The 27194-nt window shown below is 41.2% G+C and overlaps 1 non-coding gene across 1 annotated transcript; it reads left to right on the top strand.

Annotated features, from left to right (window-relative positions):
• Nucleotides 1–6590: 6590 nt before the first annotated feature.
• Nucleotides 6591–6697, top strand: LOC141604363 (small nucleolar RNA R71). Its single transcript, XR_012526065.1, has one exon. It is a non-coding gene; the product is annotated as a small nucleolar RNA R71 (small nucleolar RNA).
• Nucleotides 6698–27194: the final 20497 nt, after the last annotated feature.

Genomic DNA, 27194 nt, shown 5'->3' with positions numbered 1-27194 from the left:
AACTAACCTAATAACATAGCCGATATAAGACAATTAGCGGGTCTCACTCCGCCCCTTCATCTCACAACAAGACAACCATGAGGTAGGATGCCTTCTTGCAAGGCAAGGTGGGTCTTGCCAAAATGGCGACACATCCAAACATTAAGCACACAAAATCAAATAATGGATGCATCTACAAAAGAATAGCCATTTTCCTCATCTAAGTGGCGGAAATTATCAACAAGGGAAGCAATTCAAGGGTACACATTCCTTCATAGATGCAATTTCTTCAAACTACTAAGCCTAGAAGGATACCAATAAATCACCTCCAAGTTGTGTCAAGCTAGGGTACCTTTGTCCTCAATCGTTAAATGTTTTTGTCAAGAGTAGACTCCCTATGGTGTTAGAAACACTGGAGGATCGCGGAATTCCCCCTCTTGCCTATACAAGAACAAGGGTCGTCCCCTCTCTACCATGCACAAAAGTGGATACGATGGATAAAGGGATCGATAGAATATTTGAGTTTCTCTTTGGGATTTTGCTTTTGTTTTTGTTTTTCCCCCCAATTTCTTGTGGCATTTGACATTTGAGAACACTTTCTTGCCATTTCTTTTTGATTTTTGGCATTTCAATACTTGACAACTTTTCAAATTTTGCATTTTCTTTTGAACATTTTTAAAGTCACCCCATATGTAGTGAGGGTGCCTTATATTTGAAGCATAGAAGTCTATTTTTGCTCCTTTTTTCATTCGATGCATTTTGCAAACTTTCTTTCACTTTTCATTTCATTGAACTCAAATTGATTTCTTTTTGTGCCCATTCCCTTTGATGACAAAATGTATGGTAGAACATGGATGATGGATGCATGGTTTCAAGGGTCACCTTGGAATAAACGGTAGCCAAGGAGTTATCACACCACAAGGTACTCTTGACTAGGCCTTAATCCATGGGTCAAAGGATACTAGCATGACACATCCTAGGGTGTTTTACAAGTATTCTAACAAGCAAAGTCTTAAGAAGAAAAAGCATCTACTAGGGCCTATATACACTTGTCAAGCTTCCCAAGTAAACGGTTTCACAAAATTTTTCTACCATGCAAACTACATGCCATGATGCAACTAACATATATACATCCTAATGCAAATGATTCTACCAACTAATATGACATATAAACTAAATGCAAGTCCTAATTTCACATTGTTATACCGCATCAATCAAAATAAAGCCACATAGTCATTAACATAAAGAGGAAAAAGGAGATTGGAAAGATCATACCATGCGGTCTTCAATGATCCTCATGTCTCGGATGTGGCGTAGTCAATCAATGTGAACAAGGATGAACAAACACAATATATACAACAATATATACATGATTATACTACAAAAGAAATGAACTTGTTTTTGGTTTTTCAATTTTTCAATTTTTTATGGTTTTTCCAAATTTATTGATTTTTTTGGATTTTTGAATAAAAGCTAAGTTAGAATTCCCCATCCCCACACTAATATGGGCATTGTCCTCAATGGCCAAAATGATGGGAAATTATGCAAACATGATGTATGATTTCTACACTAAATGCAAGCTACACTAATCTACACTACATGTTGCATGGGTTTTTGTTTATGACGGAGAGCGTAATTTAGATTTCCTCCCGTTGCGTATGCATGTACTTCCCCAAACCGAGATAGACATTATTTCTAATGTCCTAAATTTGGGGTAGTTCATGCACACAAGATGCAATGCATGAAACTAAATTGTCATTTTGGATTTTCAAAAGTGGGAACAATGAAATAAGAACACCTCAATGGGGCCGAGGTGTTAGTCATCTATGTTGCTAGGACTCTCCAACCATGATCAAGATAAATAAATAAAACAAAGAAAGAAAGAAGTAGACAAACCTCAAGACGGTAGGAGCCTCCAAAGCTTGCTAGTCTTCCACCATATCATCATTGTCATCATCTTCCTCAATAGAAGTGGACTCATCACCACTTCCCTCTTCACTTCCTTGCTCACTTCCTTCATCATCTTCTTCTTCATTAGCCTCTTCATCAATGCTATCATCAACAACCTCATCACCGACAACCTCATCGTCACCCGGTATCTCACCCCTAGATGCACTTGGAAAGAAGACTTCCCTATCCGCCCAACTAGGCAAAGGACCTGAAGGATCAAGTAGTCCTTGCCTAGCTAAATGAAGGAGGGGTGGATATTAAGCTAAGTATGCATCTTCCCGATCCTTATAAGCTTGTTTGTGCATCTCTTGCATAAGTAGAGTCATGTAGTCATTGCTTGCTTTAAGACCTTCGGGTTTGAACTCTTGATACTTGAATGGATAGGGTGGCGTGACAATGGAGGAGGAGGGCATTTCAATTTCACCCCTTTGTTGACGGATGATGTATTCGGCTTCTTTTGAGAGGGGAAGAAGGTAGTTGGTCCGATGGACACTCAAACGGCATATCTTGGAAGGCAAAGTAAAAGATCTAGCTTCATTGGTGAGCCACCCATATTTGGTGTCAAGAGGGTTATGAGTGACCCACTTGTACTTGTTAATCATGGCATCCATGTCAATGAGATGACCCTCCTTTTTCGCCACATACTTGCTATCCTTGTTGAAATTCGGATCAAAGTACTTCGCCAAAAGAGTGACTAGACCTCCATTTACAATAAAAGTGGTGCCTTGCTTTCCACAATCAACATTGAGCCATCTTTCCACCAAAAGCCTTAGAGAATTGTAAGGCTTGGTGAATTCCCTTCCAATATTTAAGGCCGACTCAAGTAGAACACAATCGAGCTTGGTATAGTGGTTAGTGTATTTTCTTGCAATGATAGTATTCCCGATGACCTTGTGCCACACTCTAATCCCCGGATGGGGGACTAATAGAGCGCGACTAGCATGATAGTTCTCAAATTTCCTCCCGGAAATCGCCTCCCAAAGAGGAGCGGGGTCATATTTTCCGGGATTCTTGTAATAACTAGGTGAATCACTAAGACGCAATACTTTACCCAATTCATCAAAGGTGATGCGCCTACTCACATTGTCAAGGCGGAACTCGATGTTTTCTCTAGTCTCTACCTTAGTCACTTTCAAAGAACTCAAGAATTCTAAGGTAAGGGAGGGGTATGTCAATTCTCTTGTAGCAAACAATTTTCCCAACCCCATGGCTTCAAAGAAGGCTTTTGTTTGTTCAAGGACACCCAATTTGTTCAAGGCATATTCACATATGAATTTGGTGGATAGAAAGGATTTTCTAGCATACTTGGCAAATGTATCCCTATGGGAGTTAGAAATGAAAATTACCTCCGGATAGTTTGATAATTGAGCAATTTCCGGAGTTGTTGATGTTGTTGCTTCCAAGGGAGGTTGTTGTTGTTGAACTTCAAAGTTTGAACTAGCTACCACCATAGCCAATGAGGCTTTCTTTGCGTGAAGACATTTTTGTCTTGTTGAGAGTGCCTTTGCCTTAGGTGCCTTTGTTGATCCTTTTGTTCTTGCCATTGATGAAAATACCAAGAAAAGAGTGAAAATCTTCAATTTCCAAGTATACCCAAATCGATTTTAAGATGAAAGGCTTTGCCTTTATAATTTCAAAAATCGACTCAAAGGTTGACGATTTTGGTGCTTGGTTTGATTTTTGTTGCACGATGAGTGATTAATTGTTGTTAAAAGGAAGTTTGGATTTGATTTTGTTGAATTTGGTTGAGGAAATCTTTTTTTGGTGATGGAGAGGATGAGGGTTTTGAGTTTTGGGGTTTATGGGTAGTGTTTTGAATGAAGGAATGAATAAATGAATGTGGGAGGGGGTATTTAAAATACTCGAAAATTTCAAAAACTGCAGGGGAAGACGGGCGTCTTTCCTTCGGAACGCTCGGATTCTGCCTTTTTTGGTTCAGGATTCTCGCCTAAAGACGGGCGTCTTCTGCTGAATACGTGCGGATTCTCTGACAGTGAGCTTTCTTGTTTTACACTGGCAGAAAGACGGGCGTCTTTCCTTCCAAGACGGGCGGATTTCTGAAGACGAGCGTCTTCTATACCAGGACGCTCGGATTCTTCGACAGTCCCAAAATTTCAAATTCTAAGTTTAAAATGGACGGGCGGATTCTGGCAAAGACGGGCGTCTTTCCTGAAGACGAGCGGATTCCTATTGAAGACGCTCGGATTCTCCCTGTTTTACCCGGATTCAGCTCCATCCGTGCACTTGCATATCCCTTGTCATTTTTCATTCTTCAAATCCCGTGTTCTTCATTGTAGGGGCACTACTAAGGCATGAATAGCCTAGGAAATTGCTATCCCCACACTAAGTTAAAGCACTACACATCAATTGAATCATTAGTCCCTCCCTCACTTCTCTCAAAAATGATAATTATCTTGATCAAGTCATAAAAATCAAAAAATGACAAAAATGCAATGTAAGAATTAAGATGCGAGTTAGGGAGTTAGAAATATTTACAAATGGTGGTTTAGGGAGAACTCCACCAAACTCTCATCCTTAGTGAGATGTCATGGGGGCATGTCCAAGGTGTTGTTGATGTTGCTCAACACCTTGAAGAAGTAGTCAAAAGCTTGTTCATTATCATGATAAAGATCTTCAATAGGCCTTTGCCCTTGTTGTCGGTCTCGATCGATAGCATTACCAATATAGGGATTGAAAATCCCTTCAAACTCATCGTCCCAAAGATCATAAACTTCATCTACTTGATCACTAAAGATCTCTTGAGTTGATAGAGACAACTCTCCCACTTTCTTGTCTTGGCTAATGAGGCCATCCTCTTCATTGCTTGACTTGGTGAGCTTTTCAAGCTCTCTTTGTTACAATTCACTTGCTCTTTCAATGGAGCATCTTCAATTTTCTTCTTCCATTGGAATTCCGACTTCTTCCTATCATCCCTCCGGCTATAATGATCAACCATAAAACATGGTTCATGCAAACGGGGAGCTCTCATGGTCTTGTCAAGATGGAAAGTTATGCTCTCATCTCCCACTTCTAGAGTGAGCTCTCCATGCTTCACATCAATCACTGCACCCGCGGTGTGTAAGAAAGGTCTTCCTAGAATGATTGGAATGTTGGAGTCTTCTTCCATGTCAACAATGACAAAGTCCACCGGGATGAAAAATTACCCAACTCTTACGGGAACATCTTCCCATATCCCTAATGGTGTCTTCGTCGATCTATCGGCCATTTGGAGTGTGATATTGGTGCATTTAAGCTCTCCCATCCCCAACCTTTTACTCACCGAGTACGGCATAACACTCACACTAGCCCCTAGATCACATAAGGCTTTGTTGATCGTGGTGTCGCCAATGGTACACGGTATTGAGAAGCTTCCCGGATCTTTGAGTTTTGGAGGTGAACTCCCTTGAAGTATTGAGCTACTCACCTTAGTGAAGGCGATAGTCTCAAGCTTCCGGATCGACTTCTTCTTTGTGAGGATGTCTTTCATGTATTTTGCATAGGCCGACACGTGATTGATTAATTCCGTGAAAGGAATCGAGACTTCCAAATTCTTCACAATTTCCATAAATTTTCCAAGTTGGTCATCAAATTTGGGCTTGGCTTGACGACTTGGAAAAGGAAGTCTAATCACAATGGGCTCCTTCCCCTTGACCTTGTCTTCTTTTTTCTTTGAAATTTCTTCTTTTGATGGTTCTCCATCCTTGGAGTTTTGCACAATTTCTTCTTTGTCACTAGCTTCCACAACTTCATCCTCAACTTGCTTCTTCGGTGCTTCATACCTTGTACCACTCCTCAAGTGAATGGCACTAATCATTTCATGTCTTGGGGAATTACTTTGAGGTGGTAATTGCCCCTTTTGTCTTTGTGAGCTTGAAGATGCTAGTTGAGTCAATTGGGTTTCCAACATTTTGGTGTGAGCTAGGATGTTGTTAATGGTGATTTCCTTTGCTTGACTATCTTTTTGCATTTGAGTGAAAAACTCTTGTTGATTCTTTTGCATTTGGAGCACCGCTTTTTGAACATCAAAACCTTGGTCATTTTGTTGATTGTATGGGATTTGATTTTGGTAACCTTGGTTTTGGTTGTAAAAGGGTCTTTGATTTTGGTTTCTCATGGGAGGTGGGGTGTATGTTGGTTGAGGGTTTTCAACATTTTGGCTTTTGTATGACAGATTTGGATAGAATTTGGTGTTTTCATTGTAATAGTTTGAATAAGGGGTACCACTCTTGTATGCTTGGAAAGCATTCACTTGTTCATTTGTTCCCCTACATTCACTTTGGTCATGTCCCAAAGTTCGACAATTCTCACATATCCCACTTGGGATTAATGAAGATGCCGTCATGGCATTAACATGATGCTTTGGTGATTTTGAGGCTTCTTCAAGTCTAGCCATAGCTTTTTCAAACTTCAAATTGATGGTTTCAATGTGAGCACTAAGTTGAGCACCCAATTGAGTAATGGAGTCAACTTCATGCTTTCCTCCTCTAGTAGCCTTGCGAGGTATACTATATTGTGAGTTATGGACCGCCATTTCCTCAATTTTGTTCCAAGTTTGATTGTCATCAACTTCGGTGAACATTCCATTTGATCCCATGTTGAGAATGTTCCTTGAATCTTCATAAAGACCGTTCCAAAATTGTTGTACCAAGAACCACTCGCTAAGTCCATGATGAGGACATGAGCGACAAATTCCCTTGAATCGCTCCCAAGCTTCATACACGGATTCTTCATCTCTTTGCTTAAAGCCCGTAATTTGAGCTCTTAGCATGTTAGTCTTTTCCGGTGGATAGAACTTTTTGTAGAAAGCTAGAGCCAACTTCTTCCAAGAATCAATTCTGAGAGTAGCCTTATCAAGGCCTTTCAACCATTGTTTTACGGTGCTAATTAGAGAAAAAGGAAATAAGACTCATCGAATTTGGTCTTGAGTTACACCGGTTTGGGAAATCGCATCACAATAGTCACAAAAAGTCTCCATATGAGAGTGAGGGTCTTCACTAGGCATCCCCCCAAATTGGCTTCTTTCGACTAATTGGATAAATGCGGATTTGGCAATAAAATTTCCGGTTAGATGTTGTGGTGTGGGAGTACCATTGGGTAGGTTCTCCTCGGTGGGTACGGAATGTGATGAAAACTTAGGCATTGTGGGTTGATTTTGTGTTGGATTTTGTGTTGGATTCTCCTCACCTTCTCTTGCAAAAGGGTTGATGAACTCAATAGTATTTGGTTGAATATCTACAACCTCACCGATAACTCTCAAAGTTCTCCTAGCAAGTCTTCTATTGGTTGTCAAAGTCCTTTCAATTTCGTGATCAAAGGGTAACAAGTCACCTTGTGATCTTCTAGACATGCAAAATATCAAACAACTTGAAAATAGTTAGAACAAACCTTGAGGAGTTTTACTTACCCAAGGCAAATAAAGACACAACTAATAACAATACAAGAAAATCTAAATCAAGTTAACACTGTCCCCGGCAATGGCGCCATTTTTGGTCGTGAATCCCTCGTGGGGTTTAGTTTTCAGTACTTGTCGTTAGGAGCACCTAGACCAAAACACAATTTATAACTTCACCAACAACTCTACAATTAGTAAAGAGGCAAGTAAAGGTCGAATCCCAAGGCACCAGAATTGAGATGAGATTTCTATTGCAACTAGCGGTGTCTAAGGGTGTCACAATTGGGGTTTGAAGTAGAAGATCACTAAACTAAATAGCAATGAAAGTAAACAAGCAAGATGAACTAAAAGGGATGTAAACAATTGATAAAAAGGCACTAGGGTGTCATGGGGTCATAGGGGATTCATGGGAATTGATCATACAAACATATTCTCAAGTTATAAGCAAGCAATTATTGTTGTGATAGATCGAGTTTGTTTATATCTTACAATCCTAGGAAAGTTTGTGTCCCGGAGCCGAATCGATTAGATTGTACAACACCTACAAGTCGACTTTGTAATACTCCGTATTTATGTCTTGGGGGGTACTCTATCGAGTAGCCCTTACTCTGTCGAGTAAGGGCAAGTTGCGGAATAAAACAGTTTCTGACCTGTTGGGTACTCGATCGAGTAGCTGGGGCACTCGATCGAGTAGGGGGTACTCGATCGAGTACCTTGGGTACTCGATCGAGTGTCCGGTTTTGCGGGGGTTTTTCTCGGGTTTTGTTAATTACGCGATTTAGGTATTTAAACATATTCGTCTTTATTCTAAATCACTTTTTACAAAACCTAAAACCTGTTTAAGAGAGAAAGCAACTAGTCTTCTTCCTAATCGCGTTCTTGACAATTCCCGGAGTTCAGACGGTCGGTTCGTATCGTAGTTCGTGTCGTTGGATTCCTTGCGTCGAGGGTAAGCTTTTAATATAATTTATATTATGTTTTGTTAAGATTGAGGAAACCCTAATTTAGGAATTGGGGGTTTTTATGAGTAGTAATTGAATGGTAGCATCTATGTGTGTATGGTAGGAGGAGAATTCGTAGCGGAGCCGTTTTGATACAAATTTGTAGATACCGTCTGCGTGTTGTGCTTACCGGTAGGATTTCCTACTCGTATTAGTCCCATAATGGGATATTGGTGATGTGCTGTAGTTAGTTGTTTAATATGATGATTGTGATTGTGATTGTGATTGGTTTCTATGGCTCTCGAGATGCGTTCTCGGCTGAGTGGGGTCACTTGCGGGAGTGATCTCACGCCCTAGTTTCGCCCTTCGTGGAACCCGCCACGAAAGGGGATGTGCACATTAATGGACAGGGTTATCGCTCGTACGATGAGCGGGGCTTAGGTGGGAACGGCTGCGGTCCCCCACTGGCGTAATGGTCTAGTGGACGGTCGATTGAGATGATGGGAGTTGGTGGTGTGTGTGTGTGTGTGACATTCGGTCTGTTTGTCTTATTATTGTTATTTATATTGATTGTGTGATTAGTACCGACCCGGTGTTGTTTTGTAAAACCTGCGGTGATCCATTCGGGGATGGTGAGCGAGATCTTGGGTATATAGATGAGTACTGGGATAGCTGGGATGGCCACGACATGACGATAGAGTCTTCCGCTGTAGTTTAGCATTTATTTACATTTCAGTTGAGAACAAATAGTTTGGAATAATGTATTGTACTTTCAGTTTGGTTTCCAGGATTGTATTGATTCATTAAACTATTTACAATAAATGTTGTTTCTGTTTTGTCTATTTGATTATCATACCTCGGGCGACCGAGATGGTGATGTCTTCATACCTGAGTGGTCCTGGTAAGGCACTCGGAGTATGGGGGTGTTACAAATGGTATCAGAGCCAGGTTCCTGAAACCTGTAACCAATGAACTTAATGAACATAGGGAGTCAATTAAAATGAACACGAGGTAAAAGTTGTAGGAGCTAGTGCAAAGGCTTGGGAGACGTCCTAAAGTCGCGGGGGTCGCCCTACAACTTTGAACCGGTCACATGGGGGAAATGTGTGTGTTGAGTCATGTATGTGCTTAGTAACTTGCGTAACAATGTGATGGAATGTGTTGATGGTTGGATGTTCGAATTGGAAGTTGATGAGATAAAAGAAAAGTGATGTTATATATATATAGATATTGTTGATGAAATGATAGCATGATGGAATGTTTTACAACGTGGCAATTAATAGCATGATTGTATGATATAATGTGATTTAAAAGGTTAGCATGTTAGTATATGACGTAATATGCGGGTAGCTTTTACGTTTTGGTGGTACTTGATCGAGTAAGGCTAACTCGATCGGATAGGTTTTTGACGATTTTGAGTCCAGAATCGCGTTTTGGGGCACTCGATCGAGTAACTAGGGGTACTCGATCGAGTAGGGGGTCACTCGATCGAGTAGCCTAGATACTCGATCGAGTGGCTTAGAGATCAGAAGGTCTGTTTAGTTCTGGAGTTTGGGTACTCGATCGAGTACATGGTGGCACTCGATCGAGTAGCCCGTTACTCGATCGAGTGGGTTTGGATACTCGATCGAGTAGGTTCTGGGAAACGCGTTTTCGTGTTTTGAGGTTTAGTACGCGTGTTTATGTTTACCCTTTCTTATATAGCTTCAAGATGCCGCCCAAGAGAAATGCTTTGTATGCGAGAGCTGAGCTTATGACTACGGACGACATCGTTAAGATGTTAGAGCACCAGGACGCTCTCACTGAGACCCTGAAGAGAGTGAATGAGGACAAGGATAAGAGTAAGGAGAAGGAGGTTGACCATGCTAAAGTCAGCCTCTATATTGCGAGGTTTAACCCGAAGGAGTATAAGGGGGTTGAGGAGCCTAACCTTCTTGATAGTTGGCTGAGGGAGATGGAGAACATACTAGATTTAGTTCACTTCCGATGAGATGAGAGTGGATCAGCCGCATTCTACCCGAGGGAGGCAGGCGGCAAGTGGTGGGATTCAGTGAAAGTGAGTGCCAAGGAGATATATACCAACCAGGGGTTACCCGCTATACCTTGGGAGGAGTTTCGTAGGGGTTGTGAGGAAGGAGTTCGTGCGAACATGTGAGGAGTAAGTTGAGAGAGGAGTTCGACAAGTTTAAGATGACTCTTTGAGATGTCTGTGGCTGAGTACTACAGCGAGTTCAATGAGAAATCTAGATATCTTTGAGGATATGGGTTTGAGTGAGGAGAATTTGGCTTTGAGGTTTGAGAGAGGGCTAACCACGAAAATTATGGATAAGTTACCCGTGGGAGTCCTTACGATGTAAAGGAAGCGTATTAGAGGGTCCGGGAGAGCCGAGAGACTAGAAGAGATGGCTCGGAGAGGTCGGGTGGAGAGAAGAGGAAGTCCGAGAGCGAGGGTGGTGGCCAATCTAATTTCAAGAAAGGCAACCACAATCAATCTAAGGGGTTTTCTTAAAGGTCCGGGTTTAGTGCGGGAACTTCCTTTGGGAGAGGCCGTGGGAGTGTGAGCAATAGGCCGGGGAGTGACTGCTTTTGTTGTGGTGGCGTAGGCCACAAGAGACATGAGTGCACAAGTGCACCGGATCTTTCCGGAGACTGCGCGAGCTTCGCGAGCAACGACCGCGGGATCATGGCCAAACCGGGAGGTCGAGCTACCAGAGTGGAGGCAACCGCAACGGTGGTAATTCTTATCAGAAGACACCGATGAACAACAACAACAATAATCAAGGGTCGGGTGCTAAGCCGACCGCATCACCAAGATCTTGTCCGGGGAGGTGGGCGGAAGACCGATGGGTGTTATTCATGATGGACAAGAAGGCGGTGAGGAAGATGCGCACGTTATCACCGGTACATTCCTTGTTAATGGTATTCCTACGTTTGTTTTGTTTGATTCGGGGCTTCTCGATCGTTTGTGTCTTCGAGTCATGTAAAACAGTTGGGTTTGAGAGTTTATGAGTCTATTAGGGAGCAAGTTTTCATACCTTCGGGTGAGTCTGTATCGTGTGGGAGGTTGTTTAGAGACGTATCTTTGATAGTTGGGCAAGTCGATTTCCCTGTAGACTTGCTAGAGTTTCCTTTTAATGGTTTTGAGATGATAGTTGGGATGGATTGGTTAGGAAAGTATAAAGCTAAGATAGACTGTCATCAAAAGAAAGTGTCCCTAAGAGGTCCTAAGGGTGTTAGTGTGTCTTACCGTGGGTTTCTAGTCAAACCCAAAGTTAAGTTGATTGCAGCTGTTACCTTGAAGTCGTATCTGAGGAAGGGATGTCCTCTGATTTTGTGCCATGTGAGAGATGACCGGATAAAGAGTCCGACAGTTGATGAGATACCAGTGGTGGGAGAGTTTGCTGACGTTTTTCCTGATGAGATTCCGGGGTTACCACCGAAGAGGGAGATAGATTTCACCGTTGAGTTGAAGCCAGGGACGGGGCCAATCTCTAAGGCACCGTACCGTATGGGTCCTAAGGAGATGAAGGAGCTTAGGAAGCAGTTGGATGATTTAATAGAGAAGGGATACATTAGACCAAGTGTATCGCCTTGGGGAGCACCAGTTCTTTTCGTGAAGAAGAAAGATGGAAGTTTGAGGCTGTGCATAGATTACCGGGAGCTGAACCGTGTGACGATAAAGAACAAGTATCCTTTGCCAAGGATAGATGACCTGTTTGATCAGTTGAGTGGTGCAACAGTCTTTTCTAAGATTGATTTGAGGTCGGGGTACCATCAGGTGAAGATTAGAGATGTGGACATACCGAAGACAGCTTTCACGTCGAGGTATGGCCATTATGAGTATGTGGTGATGCCATTTGGGTTGTCTAATGCACCGGCAGTGTTTATGGATTTGATGAATAGAATCTTCAGACAGTTCTTGGATCAGTTTGTAGTAGTGTTTATCGATGACATCTTAGTCTACTCTAAGACTAAGGAGGAGCATGAGGAGCATCTGAGGATCGTGTTGCAGACTTTGAGGGAGCATGAGTTGTATGCTAAGCTGTCCAAGTGTGAGTTCTGGTTAGAGAAAGTTGCTTTTCTGGGACATGTAATCTCTAAAGATGGAGTAGCTGTGGATCCGGCGAAGATTGAGGCAGTGACAAAGTGGGAAGCACCAAAGAATGTTGCTGAGGTGAGAAGTTTCTTGGGTTTAGCTGGATATTACAGACGGTTCGTGAAAGATTTCTCCAAGATAGCTAGACCGATGACGGCGTTGATGAGGAAAGAGAACAGGTTTCGTTGGGATGAGAGTTGTGAGACGGCGTTCCAAACATTAAAGGAGCCTTTGACCACAGCCCCTGTCCTCGCATTGCCTGAAGGGAGCGAGAATTTCGAGGTTTATACGGATGCCTCGAAGAATGGACTAGGGTGTGTGTTGATGCAGAATGGTAAAGTGATTGCCTATGCTTCTAGGCAGTTGAAGCCTTATGAGGAGAACTACCCTACTCATGATCTGGAGTTGGGTGCAGTGGTGTTTGCTCTCAAGTTTTGGAGACATTACCTTTATGGAGCAATCTTTAAGGTATTTTCGGATCACAAGAGTCTGAAGTACATCTTCACGCAGAAGGAGTTGAACATGAGACAGAGGAGGTGGATGGAGTTGATTGGCGACTATGACATGGAAATCATCTACCATGAAGGGAAAGCCAATGTTGTTGTTGATGCTTTGAGTAGAAAGAGTGTACATTCTCTGTGTACAGCTCTATCTTTGATGAGGCTGAGAGATGAGGTAGCGAGCTTTGGGATACATATGATGCAGAAAGGAGATGCCATGGGTGATATGACAGTACATATGGAGTTTTATGATGACATTCGGGATAAGCAGGCTTTGGATCCTAAGATAGTGGAGTGGAGAGCTGGGGTAGAGAAAGGGACAGTGTCCCGGTTTTCCATTCATACAGATGGTAGTTTGAGGTTTGATGGTAGGTGGTGTGTTCCTAACGATGAGGAGTTGAAAAAGACGATCATGACAGAGGCGCATTGCACACCATATTCAGTTCATCCGGGTGGAGACAAGCTTTACAAGGATTTGAAGAAAACGTTTTGGTGGCCTGGGATGAAGAAAGAGACAGCTGAGTTTGTGTCCCGTTGTTTGACATGCCAAAGAGTTAAAGGGGAACAGAGAAGACCACAAGGTAAGATTAAGTCTTTAGAGGTGCCTGAGTGGAAGTGGGAATCCATTTCCATGGATTTCATTGTGGGTTTGCCGAAGAGTCAACAAGGTAACAATATGATCTGGGTGATAGTGGATCGTCTGACCAAGTCAGCTCACTTTGTTCCAATGAAAGATACATGGACTAAGGCACAACTGGCTATGGCCTATCGAAAGAACGTGCTGAAGTTACATGGAGTCCCTAAGGACATAGTGTCTGACAGAGAGATGCGAGGTTTATATCGAGGTTTTGGAAGGAGTTGCGGAATCGTTGGGAACGACTTTGAAGATGAGTACAAACATTTCATCCTGCGACAGATGGGCGACGAGAGAACAATCAAGACCCTTGAGGATATGTTGCGAGCTTGTGTGATGGATTTTGGTGGTAGGCCGGGAGCGAGAGGTTGGACTTGATAGAATTTTCTTACAACAACAGCTATCACACAAGTATAGGTATGGCACCGTTTGAGGCTTTGTATGGGAGGAGGTGTAGGAGTCCAATCTGTTGGGACGATAGTCTTTGAGGCAATGGTTTTAGGACCGAGAGATGGTGCATGAGATGGTGGAACAGTTAAGATGATCGGGAACGGATGAGAGCGACCCGGATCGACAAAAGAGTTATGCAGACCTACATCGTCGGGACATAGAATTTCAGGTTGGGGACAAGGTTCTTCTGAAAGTGTCTCCTATGCGCGGAGTTATGAGATTTGGGAAGAAAGGCAAGCTAAGTCAGAAGTTTATAAGGCCTTATGAGATCTTAAAGCGAGTTGGGGAAGTTGCTTATCGTTTGGCTTTACCAAATGCGTTGGAGAGAGTGCATAATGTGTTTCATGTGTATCGCAGTGCGGAAGTATGTGAGTGACCCGTCACATGTGTTGGAGGCAGAGAGCTTAGAGCTAGATGAGTCTTTATCATATCTTGAGGTGCCTAAGCAGATCCTAGACCGAAAGGTTCGAAAGACCAGGAGTGGTGAGACAGTTTTGCTTAAGATCCTTTGGTCTAACCACGAGACCGAGGAAGCTACATGGGAGGCAGAGGATATCATGAAAGAGCGTTACCCCTTCCTTTTTGATCAGATATGTATGGTTACGGGGACGTAACCTTGTTTCTTTTAGGGGGGTAGGAGATGATCGCGAGCAGTTTTTAAGAGTTTTATACACCTTTTTGTATGTTGCGTCGGTAGGTTGTCGGGATGAGTTGGGTAAGTAGCGTGTTTTATGTTGAGTTTTGTTTTGGGTGTTGAGTCGGGAATGTTTTGGAGTACCTTTGTTTTAGTAGTGGTTTGAACTTCGGGGACGAAGTTCCTTTTAAGGAGGGAAGACTGTAATACTCCGTATTTATGTCTTGGGGGGTACTCTATCGAGTAACCCTTACTCTGTCGAGTAAGGGCAAGTTGCGGAATAAAACAGTTTCTGACCTGTTGGGTACTCGATCGAGTAGCTGGGGCACTCGATCGAGTAGGGGGGTATTCGATCGAGTACCTTGGGTACTCGATCGAGTGTCCGGTTTTGCGGGGGTTTTTCTCGGGTTTTGTTAATTACGCGATTTAGGTATTTAAACATATTCGTCTTTATTCTAAATCACTTTTTACAAAACCTAAAACCTGTTTAAGAGAGAAAGCAACTAGTCTTCTTCCTAATCGCGTTCTTGACAATTCCCGGAGTTCAGACGGTCGGTTCGTATCGTAGTTCGTGTCGTTGGATTCCTTGCGTCGAGGGTAAGCTTTTAATATAATTTATATTATGTTTTGTTAAGATTGAGGAAACCCTAATTTAGGAATTGGGGGTTTTTATGAGTAGTAATTGAATGGTAGCATCTATGTGTGTATGGTAGGAGGAGGAGAATTCGTAGCGGAGCCGTTTTGATACAAAATTTGTAGATACCGTCTGCGTGTTGTGCTTACCAGGTAGGATTTCCTACTCAGTATTAGTCCCATAATGGGATATTGGTGATGTGCTGTAGTTAGTTGTTTAATATGATGATTGTGATTGTGATTGTGATTGTGATTGGTTTCTATGGCTCTCGAGATGCGTTCTCGGCTGAGTGGGGTCACTTGCGGGAGTGATCTCACGCCCTAGTTTCGCCCTTCGTGGAACCCGCCACGAAAGGGGATGTGCACATTAATGGACAGGGTTATCGCTCGTACGATGAGCGGGGCTTAGGTGGGAACGGCTGCGGTCCCCCATCGGCGGGCTGGTCCAGTGGACGGTCGAGATTGAGATGATGGGAGTTGGTGGTGTGTGTGTGTGTGACAGTTCAGCTGTCTGTTTGTCTTATTATTGTTATCTATATTGATTGTGTGATTAGTGCTGACCCCGGTGTTGTTTTGTAAAACCTGCGGTGATCCATTCGGGGATGGTGAGCAGATACTGAGCAGGTATAGAGATGAGTACTGGGATAGCTGGGATGGCCACGACATGACGATAGAGTCTTCCGCTGTAGTTTAGCATTTATTTACATTTCAGTTGAGAACAGATAGTTTGGAATAATTTATTGTACTTTCAGTTTGGTTTCCAGGATTGTATTGATTCATTAAACTATTTACAATAAATGTTGTTTCTGTTTTGTCTATTTGATTATCATACCTCGGGCAACCGAGATGGTGATGTCTTCATACCTGAGTGGTCCTGGTAAGGCACTCGGAGTATGGGGGTGTTACAGACTTAATCTTCCCTACTCAACAATATGCATTATCTAATGAGACTCGAGTTGGTTCATGTCTTACAAGTCTCATTCAAAAGATAGGTGATGGGTAAAAAAATGCAAGGATTCATAGCCTCACATTTCATCAAACATAACATGTGCATAAGTTGAGATCACAACAAGCAAGCAAATAAACTATGAAAGCATATTAATTTAAGCATGAATCATTCCCCATGTTGGTTTCCCCTAATTACCCATTAACCCTAGCTAAACTACTCACTCATTATCATGTTGAACATGCTAGCAAGGTTGTAAATCATACCAACAAAAAGAAACATGTTGAATAAATGAAAGTGATTAACAATAATTAAAAAGGGATTAAGAGAATTATACCTACTAATTATTCCAATAATAAAGCAAAGAATAAAAGAAGTACTTGATGCTTGATTGGAAGGTTGTCAATCTCCCAATAATAACCCAAATAATCTTCAATTACCCAAAATAAAGGATGAACAAGAGAGAGATTAAGGAAATAAAACTTGTACTAAAACTTGATTAAATGTTGATTACAAGATTAAAGAGAGATTTGATTGATATTAACTACACTAAAGATTGCTAAGAAGAACCTACTCTTCTAATTAGACTAATGGGGTATTTATAGTGGGGATTAGGTACATAAATTAGGGTTAACTAAGGGCTTAAATGACGATTAAGTCCCTTGTTGAGGAATCGCCGGTCTCTAGGGAGACTCCGGTCTCTAGAAAAAGATGTGCATCCTTCCTTGAAGGTTGTAGAAGACGAAAAGGGACTGTCTGGGAATCCGGGCGTCTTTAGCACGGGACAAGCGGATTTGGCAGCTTCTGGACGGGCGTCCAGAGGGTGAAGACGGGCGTCTTCTGGAGGTTCTGCCTGGGCGTCTAGCTGAGGAAGACGCTCGGAATGTGGGGTGAAGATGGGTGTCTTCTAGGCAATCCGCACGGATTGTCAGGCAGTCTCGTTCCTTCTTCTTTTCTTCCTTTTTCTTCATAAAATCCTTGAGGATTTCCTCGGGGATGCAAGAATATTTTCTCATCATTACCCATCTACTATAGTATGTACAAAGGCCTTCTAATCTTGTCTCTCCTTGATGCTTGGTCATTGAATTCAATTAATTTAGTCTCATTTTGCCATGAAAATGAAAGGTTTGCACTCCTTTCCTACCAAGGACACAAAACCTCAAAGAATATGCAAAACAAAGAACTAAAGACAATAAATGACCCAAATATGCACTAAAAAGCATGGGAAAAAGGCTAATTCGGGGACTAAATATGCTCTAGTTATGGTCACATCAATCCCACTTGGTGTGATCTGTTTTCTTCAGCTTCTTAAAGATAGGTTCACAGATCATGCTGAGTTTCGATATGAATCGACTTATGTATTGCACTTTGCCCAAGAATCCTCTAACTTCATTCTATGTTTGATGTTACGGCATTTCGATTAGAGCTTTGATCTTGGAAGAGTCTATTTCTATCCCTCGTTAGCTAACGACATCCCCCAGGAGTTTGCCGGCTGTTACACCAAATGCACATTTCTGAGGGTTGAGCCTCATATTGTACTTTCGTAGTCTCGAGAAGAATTTGCGAAGGTTCGCAATATGCCCCTCTCTATCCTTGGACTTGACAATCATATCATCTACGTATACCTCAACTTCTTTATGCATCATGTCATGTAGTAGCGTAGTTGCGGTGCGTTGATATGTGGCTCTGGTATTGATTAACCCAAACGGCATAACTGTGTAGCACTAGGTGCCCCCATTGAGTAATGAAGGCGGTCTTGTTCATGTCTTCTATGGCCATCTTGATCTGGTTATATCCCGCGTATCCATCCATGAAGGACAACAACACGTGATCTGTTGTATTATCCACCAATATGTCGATTAGTGGTAGAGGAAAGTCATCCTTGGGACTCTTTTTGTTTAAGTCTCTGAAATCAACACAAACACGGATTCTCCCATCCTTTTTGGGTACGGGTAATATGTTGGCTACCCAGTATGAATACTCGGAAACTTTGATGAACCCGGCATTGAATTGCTTATCAACTTCTTCTTTGACCTTAAGAGCCCATTATGTCCTCATTCGACGAAGCTTCTGCTTTACGGGTTTGAAACCTGGTTTGATCGGAATTCTGTGCTCTGCGATATCCTTGTCGATCCCTGGCATGTCTTTGTAGGACCAAGCAAAAACGTCCTTGAACTCGTGTAGGAGGTCTATAAAATTGGCCCTTTCAGCGAAGCTCAAGGTTGTCCCTATCCTAAGTTCTTGGGGTTCTAGTTCGTTTCCCACGTTGATGGGTTCAGTGTTTTCCATGACTGGTCCCCCTTCCCCCTCTTGTAGTATTTCTTTAGCTATGTAGGGAGGTATTTCGATTGAGTCTGGGTCTGGGTCATCCTCATTATTATCGTAAACAGAATTGCATTCAAAATAACACAAAGAGTAAGCAGAACTTGATTTATTCATATTAAAAATTGAAAAGAGTTGAAACAAAGAAGCCATTTATTCAGTAGTCAGTGGCGATAAAGGGACAGCTGTTGGGACATTTCCCGAACTACTGTTACTACTTGATGCTACGCTAGGAGAAACAAGGGAAGTGGAAGTGACGACAGGAGGAGACTCTCTAGGGACTTCTCTAGACTCCGACTCTGATTCCGACTCCGACTCTGACTCGAATTCATCGTCTTCAAGTTCTCCTTTGAACATCTATCCTTCTCCAGTGGTGAGCTTGAAGAGTCTTCCTTGGTTGTTCGTCCACTTGATCGACTTTCTCCATTCTTTTTGCTGATTCGAACTGGTTGCGGTGCCTAGCGTGGCAATGATTTCATCTATGATGCTTTCGGCTTCTTTGATTAAGGGAAGATCCTGGAGGTAGACATCTTCCTCGCTATCTGTCCATATCCCGTTGATTACCTCCTCTTTTGGGGAGATAAGAAGTGAGCAATCTAAGGTAGATTCGTCACTTGTAATCATCAGAACCCTAATAGGGTTCTGAGTATTGTTAGGCTTACCTCCAGGCGGTATTGGTAGGCGACCGTCTTCAATCATATCTTGAAGTACATGCTTTAGCTTGTAACATCTTTCTGTGTCGTGTCCCTTACCTCTATGATATTCGTAGTACGAATTCTTGTCCCAGGCCTAGGATTTCTTTTCTGGTTCGGGTGTAGGCCGTATGGGTTGGAGCTTACCTTGTTTCATCAATCTCTTCAGAGCGTTGGAGTATGTATCCCCAATGTTTGTGAACTTCCTTTGTGGGTTACTCTTCTTTGATGGTTCGAGAAGGTTAACCTCATCAGTCTTGCTAGTAGAGCCATAAGAACGACTTATTGAGCCTTGATATCCACGACCTACTGTTTTGGACAAGAGTCCTTTACGGATGTCATCTTCGATCCATGTTCCTAGTACAAATAAGTCCTTCAAGGTTTTGATGTTTTGGTACCTCAAATGATTTGCATAAATATGCCTCAAGTTGTCCACGAATTTTTCCATGAGGGTAGCTTCACCTGGACGCTCGACAAGTTGAGTACTAGTTTTCCTCCACCTACTTACGAAGTCGGTGAAACCTTCTTTCTCATTTTGGATAAGAACCTCTAAAGTGCGCATATTGACTTGGATCTTAGCATTATCCGCATATTGTTTAGCGAACTTAATTGCGGCGTCATCCCAAGTGGCGATCTTCTTGTGTTCTAGGGAATAGAGCCATTGCTTCGGGATGGTATCAAGAGATGAAGGAAAGATCCTTAAGAACATCTCGGGTTTAATGCCTTTGATAGACATATAATCCTTGAAAGCGCGGATATGGTTCAAAGGTTTTTCATGCCCCTTGAATTTCGGGATATCCGTCATGTTGAAGTTGGTTGGCAATTTGGAACTCACGACCTCATACTTGCGATTGTTTTCCCTATAGATATCATCCCCTTTGAGGTACATCAATTGTTCCTCCAAATATTGGAGTCGTTTTTCAGCTTCAGTCAGACCTACAAGAGGGTTGACTTCTTGTGCTCCCACAAAACGTGGAGGATTATCACTCACGAAATCAGTCACAAAATCATTAGGCACTTCACTTTCTGCAGGAGGCAACCTAGTTTCTACAGCAACAATTCGGCCCTCGATCGTGTTGAGGCGATCATACACTTGGTCTTCGCTAGTTTGGAGACGAGCGAGCACGGCTAGGATTCGATCATTACCATTCTGGGGTTGACTGTTTCTTGTGGTGCTAGTGTCAGACATCTTGGAAACTGGACAAGAGATCGATGAGGAATCAAAACACGATCGACCATTCTAGCACACTTACTCAAAGAAAAGACTCGACTCGGGAAGTGGGCGTGTGCCACTTGTGTCAGTGAGGTTTGAAAGTGACAAAGTTTTGAAATGTTGGTCCTATTCAACTATAGTGTAGTTGTAGGAGTGGACTCGAAGTGCGGTTTTGAAATGGGCTTTGAGGCCCGAATTTTGACTTGACAATTGCATAGAGTTTTGACTGGTTTTGCGCTAATATTAGGCCTATTTCAAAAATTTACATTTTTAAAAGAGGTTTTGATTTTACAAAATTTATCATGGTTTCGTTTAGAAAATGGTGATCACATATAATACAAGCATTTACATAGAGCTGATCGTTTGCGGGCTTGGGCCGTACATGGATGGGCCTATCCTACTAAATATTGCCCAACGGGCCTATTTTTTTATGTCCGTGTCCGCTATAGCGGGCTTGTTGAAATTGTCCCAACCCGTCCAATATAAGTTGGTGGGCCTGCCAGTGGACCGGCGGGCTTTAGAAACAAGTATAATATAAGACTCTGTCTACCAAAAAAAATGGTGTCTTTGTGTACAAAAAAATGGTGTCTCTGTGTATAGTACATGTTTATTGGATGAGAAATAAGGTCGAATACCGATAATCTCATGTATCAAGTGTAGAATATGAAAGAGGGTTCAGACTTGATAAATAGATTGATTAAGGATAAAAATTAATAAAAGAATGAAAATTCAAGTTTAGCGGCTGCTTTAATTTGTAGCAAATGGATGAAGGGTTCAACAATCAGTAAGCGGATGCGGGTGATGTTTTAAGATTTCAGTTTGTTTTGTTTTTTATTATTTTACTTGGTTTTCGGATCGTTATATAGGCCTTAGTTAATTAATTTGCGTAGATAATTTTAACAAAGTAAATTACATTAAAAGCTTTAGCGGGCTTAGCGGGTTGTCCACGAACATTTATCTTTAGTCCTAACCCGTCCAATAATTTAGCGAGCCGTGTTTTCCTTGTCCATTACCCGTATATTTTAATATTTTTTCTGACCAAGCCCGCTTAAGTAGCGGGCCGAACGGGCCGGACTGGACGGGCCAGCCCGGATATGATCAGCTTATACAGACATTATAACGGGATGCTAAGTGCATTTAAAAGGGTTTTGGTTTAAAGGGTGGATTGCCATACCGAACAATCAAACCCGAGGTCTGTGGAGAGGCTGGTACCAAACAGGAGTAAGGCCGATTCTTAGTCCATTTCCTCGAGTAGTGAAATTCCTTGATACAAACAGGAGTAAGTACCATGGTATGGTTGACGTCAATCGCTATCCATCCTTAAGCCCAAATAAGAATTTGGACCGTCTAGACGGGACGATTGGTCGAATGGGTTGGGTTGGGCCTAGGAAGGCCGAATAAACGATCTAGGAAGACCGAGTTATGAAACCGACAACTGTCTTGTACAAACTATTCCCTAACCTTGTTCAAGTTTCACCCTTGGCTACACGTAAGTGTATTATCTCCAGTGGAGTCGCCAAACTGTGGACGTGGGCCCACAGGGCTTGCTCTGGAGAAAACGAGCAAGCTTTGCATTTGTGGAGTCGCCACCAATTTATTGTGGAAAATTGGAAACCGTTCGAATACCTCATGCCATGTCAAGACACAAAGTAGTGACATGAACACCAAGAACTCGTTACCCTTAGCATTCTATGTCTAGAATGACTCTCGTGGATGCCAATGAACATGGATTTAAGTCGGGAATTAAAAGATGATAAATTATTAATGATTATATGTTAAATTATCATGCTAATAAAATAAGAACGAGCAAAGACGAAACAAGATAAACAGATGAATTAAACAAAAGACGAAGGAAGAAGAAGGAAAGCAGGAACTGCGGCAACCTTAGGAAGAGGCGCATCAGGTGATGCGTCCCTTCGAAGAGGCGCAGCAGTTGCTGCGTTCCTTCTCGACATCTGTCTCCCGTTAATACGCAAAAAGGGTTTGAATAAAGGTTTTGTAAATCGGTTTTGTATATATTTTCGACGTGAATCTTACAATAATGATTACAATAATAAAGTACAATAATAAAAGATGGGATTTACACCCTCAGACTTACATGTTTGACGTAACGAGATTAACTAAGTTAACGGTTAGTGATGCTCGACTCGAATGTACGACGAAAGTGCCCTCTAAGAGGAAATTAAACAAAGATTGATTAAGTTGATTGATGTGGAGTTGGTCAAATTGGTCGGTTATGGAAAACGAGGCTGGTACTCAGAAGGATCCAAGCTTACGTGGTCGAAAGTTCTAGCACGTAGACGCCAAAAAGCAAGAGCGCGGTCTTAGAATGCAAAGGGAGAAGAGAAGGGCGGACACTCGCGTGAGAAATATGAGGAACGAAGGTCCCTATTTATACTAATCACATGGAGGAAAACATTGGAAGTAAATCTCGAAAAGATATTAAAATACGCATAAAAGAGCTGGGGAAGAGGCGCAGCACCTGCTGCATCCTTTCCCCAAGGGTTTCCTCCTGCGGAAGAAAGATTTTCCGCGTTTCTATTATGGAATTGCGATTTGATCTTAATTTCCTTATTATATAAAATATAATTTCGGGATATAATTTACCAAAAGATTAAAAGATTGAAAATATAGAATAGAAATATCCGGAACATTCCAGAATATCCTGACTCGGCATTTTAAACGGTGATTAGAAAATGAAGACGAGTTTTTACTCGGACTCCAAATGTACTCTAATTACTGTCAAAACGACCGTAACGGCGCGTAGATGATGACCAAGGGGTAGATACGAGTATTTGAGCTATCACTTGACGATAAACTTACGAACTATCATAAATTGTTCCGTGTACCTAACATGCGGCCCAATCATCACCGGGTGGCTTGCGGGAGGTGCAGAAATGAGGTCTCTACAGTTATGATTGTGTTTTATTAATCAATTAATTAAAACACCCACTAACCTATAATCCCTCCATTTTTTCGGTCATTAAAGATAAAATGGACTTCCATTTTATTTTGTCAATTTGTTATTTGTCACACAATATATCACATGTAGCATGTAACATGTTATTAATTAATTTAATGCATATTTATCAAATAAATATTATTATATACATTAATTAAATTACATATAAAAAAATTGTCTAGTAACTCTTGATCACATAGATAAAATGGGTCATATAATTATAATTCACAACATTTTGCAATTATAATTAATCAATCATTCTTAATTTAATTGTTTCACAAATAATAACGAATTTTAGTAATAAAATTTTTTAATTACTAAAATAAATCTTATTTAATCAAATTACAATAAGATATAAATATTCTCACTCACAAAATGAATTGTTCAAATTTAAGGAATTTATCAACTTGTATCGATATACAATTAATCAACTTATTTATTAAGGGAATTATCTTATAGGTGTGACCTTAAGGGATCAACTGATCACGACCGTCAAACGAAAGTAATGTCAAACTCTAGTTAGCCAGTCATTACCGATTAATGTTGATCAGTTGACTATATAATGAATCATCCCTTATGTATTCTTATTATGAGATTTAATAATGATGTTTAATCATGTGATCGCACTATTGTTGAGAACACTTACTCCAAGAGTGTTCACCGACATAGCTTAACTCACATGTTAGGATTAATCTATTGTTTGTTGCATTGCATGCATATAATCGACGACATATCAAATATGAACAATTCCCTAATAATTAGTAGATGCCGCTATCGAGGCGGGCGGGATTAGGTGTTCAGTAAAAGGACTTCCTAATACGTACCCTCGCCCCTTACTCCAGATCTCTGTGAACATCCGTGTTCATTGGCATCCACGAGAGTCATTATAGACATAGAATGCTAAGGGTAACGAGTTCTTAGTGTTCATGTCACTACTTTGTGTCTTGACATGGCACGAGGTATTCGAACGGTTCCAATTTCCCATAAAAATTGGTGGCGACGCCACAAATGCATGCTTATTCAAGCGCCTACGCGCGCGCCGCGGTGTGGCCCATGTCCACACAAAGACCCTTATTTATAGTGCTAGGATTGACATCCTATTCCTAATAGAAGATAATAAAATCTTTCCTAAACTAAATAGGAAATAATAACTATTCTGGTTACAATTAGGAAACTAGCTTTCCTAAACTCATTTGGAAACAAATAATAACAATCTGACTCGAATTAGGAAGCTAATAACTAGACTCGATTTGGAAAGTAATAATTCCATTCGTCCTTTGATTGTCTTAGTTCGTCCAATTTGCGTCACCCGCGTAAAATCTGGACAGCTCACCTTAAATTGACCATATCTCCTTCGTTACTTAACCAGATAAAGCGTGTGACCACTCGTTGGAAAGCTTACATCATGTAGGTTCGTTTAAAACAGAATTCATACCAAAATTAGTCATATTTTCGGAGATATTTAGCTTTTAAATCAAGTGAACGAATCTGAATTGTTAAGAATGACTTGAACTTGCGTTTTGAACATATACCCATGTCCTTCCTGTATCATTCTCTCCTTCTTCAAAAAGATTCATCCTCGAATCTTGAAAACCTTGAAGTTGAAGATGTCATCATCAGACCCTCTGGGATCAAACACAAATCTTCAATTCATGAATTCATAAGTATCACAAGTTAAGCTTGCACATAAATCTAAATGCTTCTTTAATTCATCATCTTCAATGTAGCTTATTAGTTTTTCAGCAGCGACTCCATTAACCTTGTTATTCCTTCCACCCAACTACCCTCTAATCAACAGTTTATCAACACCATATGGTTTATGTCGTTCATCATGATAAAGAAATATGCTCAAACTGATTTTACTCATGATATGTCCGTTGAGCTTCTTCTCAATGTAGCTTTCAAGTGGAGACTGATAACGCTCTTTTTCTTGAAAATCAATCACATAAAAGTTCATAGGAATTGCAGCTTTGAAGGTGACATCATCCAATGCATCATCATCACCATAGTCATCAAATATTGGTGGCAAATCGAAATTTAAAGAAGAATCACCTTCCTCCTTAAAATCTTTGGAAAAGAATAAATTATCCTCTAGTTTAACTTCTTCATCATAGCAATCCAGCTCTTTAACATCTTTATCTCCCATGATTATGCTTTTCCTAAGACAAACTTGTTAAGAAACAAATTTGAACACAACTCTGATACCAAATTGATGTAAAATAGTACACAAGTTTTACCAAACGGATGTAAAACTACTCGGATTTTGATGTTTGATTTTTGAATAATAAAAACGCAGTGGAATTAAATGTGTTTTGGTGTTTTTTTGTATGAAATATGCACGAAAAATAGCCTTCCTAAACTTATTTGGTAACAAATAATAAAAAACTGACTCGAATTAGGAAGCTAATAACTAGACTCGATTTAGGGAAGTAACAATTCCATTCGTCCTTTCATTGTCTTAGTTCGTCCAATTTGCGTCACCCGTGTAAAATCTGGACAGCTCACCTTAAATAGACCATATCTCCTTCGTTACTTAACCAAATAAAGCGTGTGACCACTCGTTGGAAAGCTTACATCATGTACTTTCATTTAAAATAGGAATAATACCAAAATTAGCTATATTTTCGGAGATATTTAGCTTTTAAATCAAGTGACCGAATCTGAATTCTTAAAAATGACTTAAACTTGCGCTTTGAACATATACCCATGTTCTTCCTGTATTAGACAGTCGGTGAGATTATCTGTTTCTGTAATACTACGGTTTTCTATGTCTATGGGTACTCTATCGAGTGGGCTTACTCTGTCGAGTAAGTTGTTTTTGATGCAAAACAGTAGGCTGCCTGTAGGGTACTCGATCGAGTAAGTTGGGGACTCGATCGAGTAAGGGGCACTCGATCGAGTAAGTCACTTACTCGATCGAGTAAGTGTGTTTTACGGGTTTTGTTAATAACGCGAGATTAATATAAAAGGATTCGTCATTATTTCTTAAATACCTTTTCAATATTCTAAACCTTTAAGAGATGATTTGAGGTTACGTACATTGCATCTCTCGCGTTATTGGCAAATCCTAAAGCTAAGTTTGTCGGATCATCTTGTTCTTTACACCGTTGTGATCATCGTGTCAGGGGTAAGTTCCTTGTATAATTTATGTAGTGTTTCGTTGAGTTTCTTTAAAATCCTAATTGGGTAATGTTGCGGGTTTTGGGTGGTTTGCATAGTATTGGTGGTAATTGTATGTGTGTATGTTATAGGAGGAGGATTCGTAGAGGAGAGATTTTGATTAGCTGCTAGATCGTCTGTGGTGATTGCTATTCCAGGTAGGGTTTCCCTACTCGGTATTGGTTACATAGTGTTGTTGGTAATTGATGTTGTTGTTGATTAATTATCGCATTGGAATTTGTTTTTGGTAAATGTTGATTGTGTAAGGTGATTGTTGTATAACTATCTGTGATCTTCGGGGTGCGTCCCTGGCTGAGTGGAGTCACTTGCGGGAGTGGATTTACGCCCTTGATTCGCCTTCTGTGGAACCCGCCACAAAAGGGATGTGCACATTAATGAACCTGTTACGATGGTTATTCTGGCAGGACTACACACTTTAGTGTGTAATCAGGTGTGTGGTGTTGCGATGGAGTTTGGGGATTGTAGGATTGTTATATCGTTTTATTGTAGCTGTGTATCTTTATGTAATCAGTACTGACCCCGTTTAAATGTTTTAAAAACTGTGGTGATCCATTCGGGGATGGTGAGCAGTTGTTGAGCAGGTATGAGATGATGCGCATGGGTTAGCTGGGATGTGTCATCACGTTGCTGTTTTAGAAGTCTTCCGCTGTGTCGAACGCTCTTTAGTTGT

This window comes from Silene latifolia, chromosome 9, assembly GCF_048544455.1.
Source record: "Silene latifolia isolate original U9 population chromosome 9, ASM4854445v1, whole genome shotgun sequence".
NCBI lineage: Eukaryota > Viridiplantae > Streptophyta > Magnoliopsida > Caryophyllales > Caryophyllaceae > Silene > Silene latifolia.
This window is presented reverse-complemented; position numbering and strand designations above follow the sequence as displayed.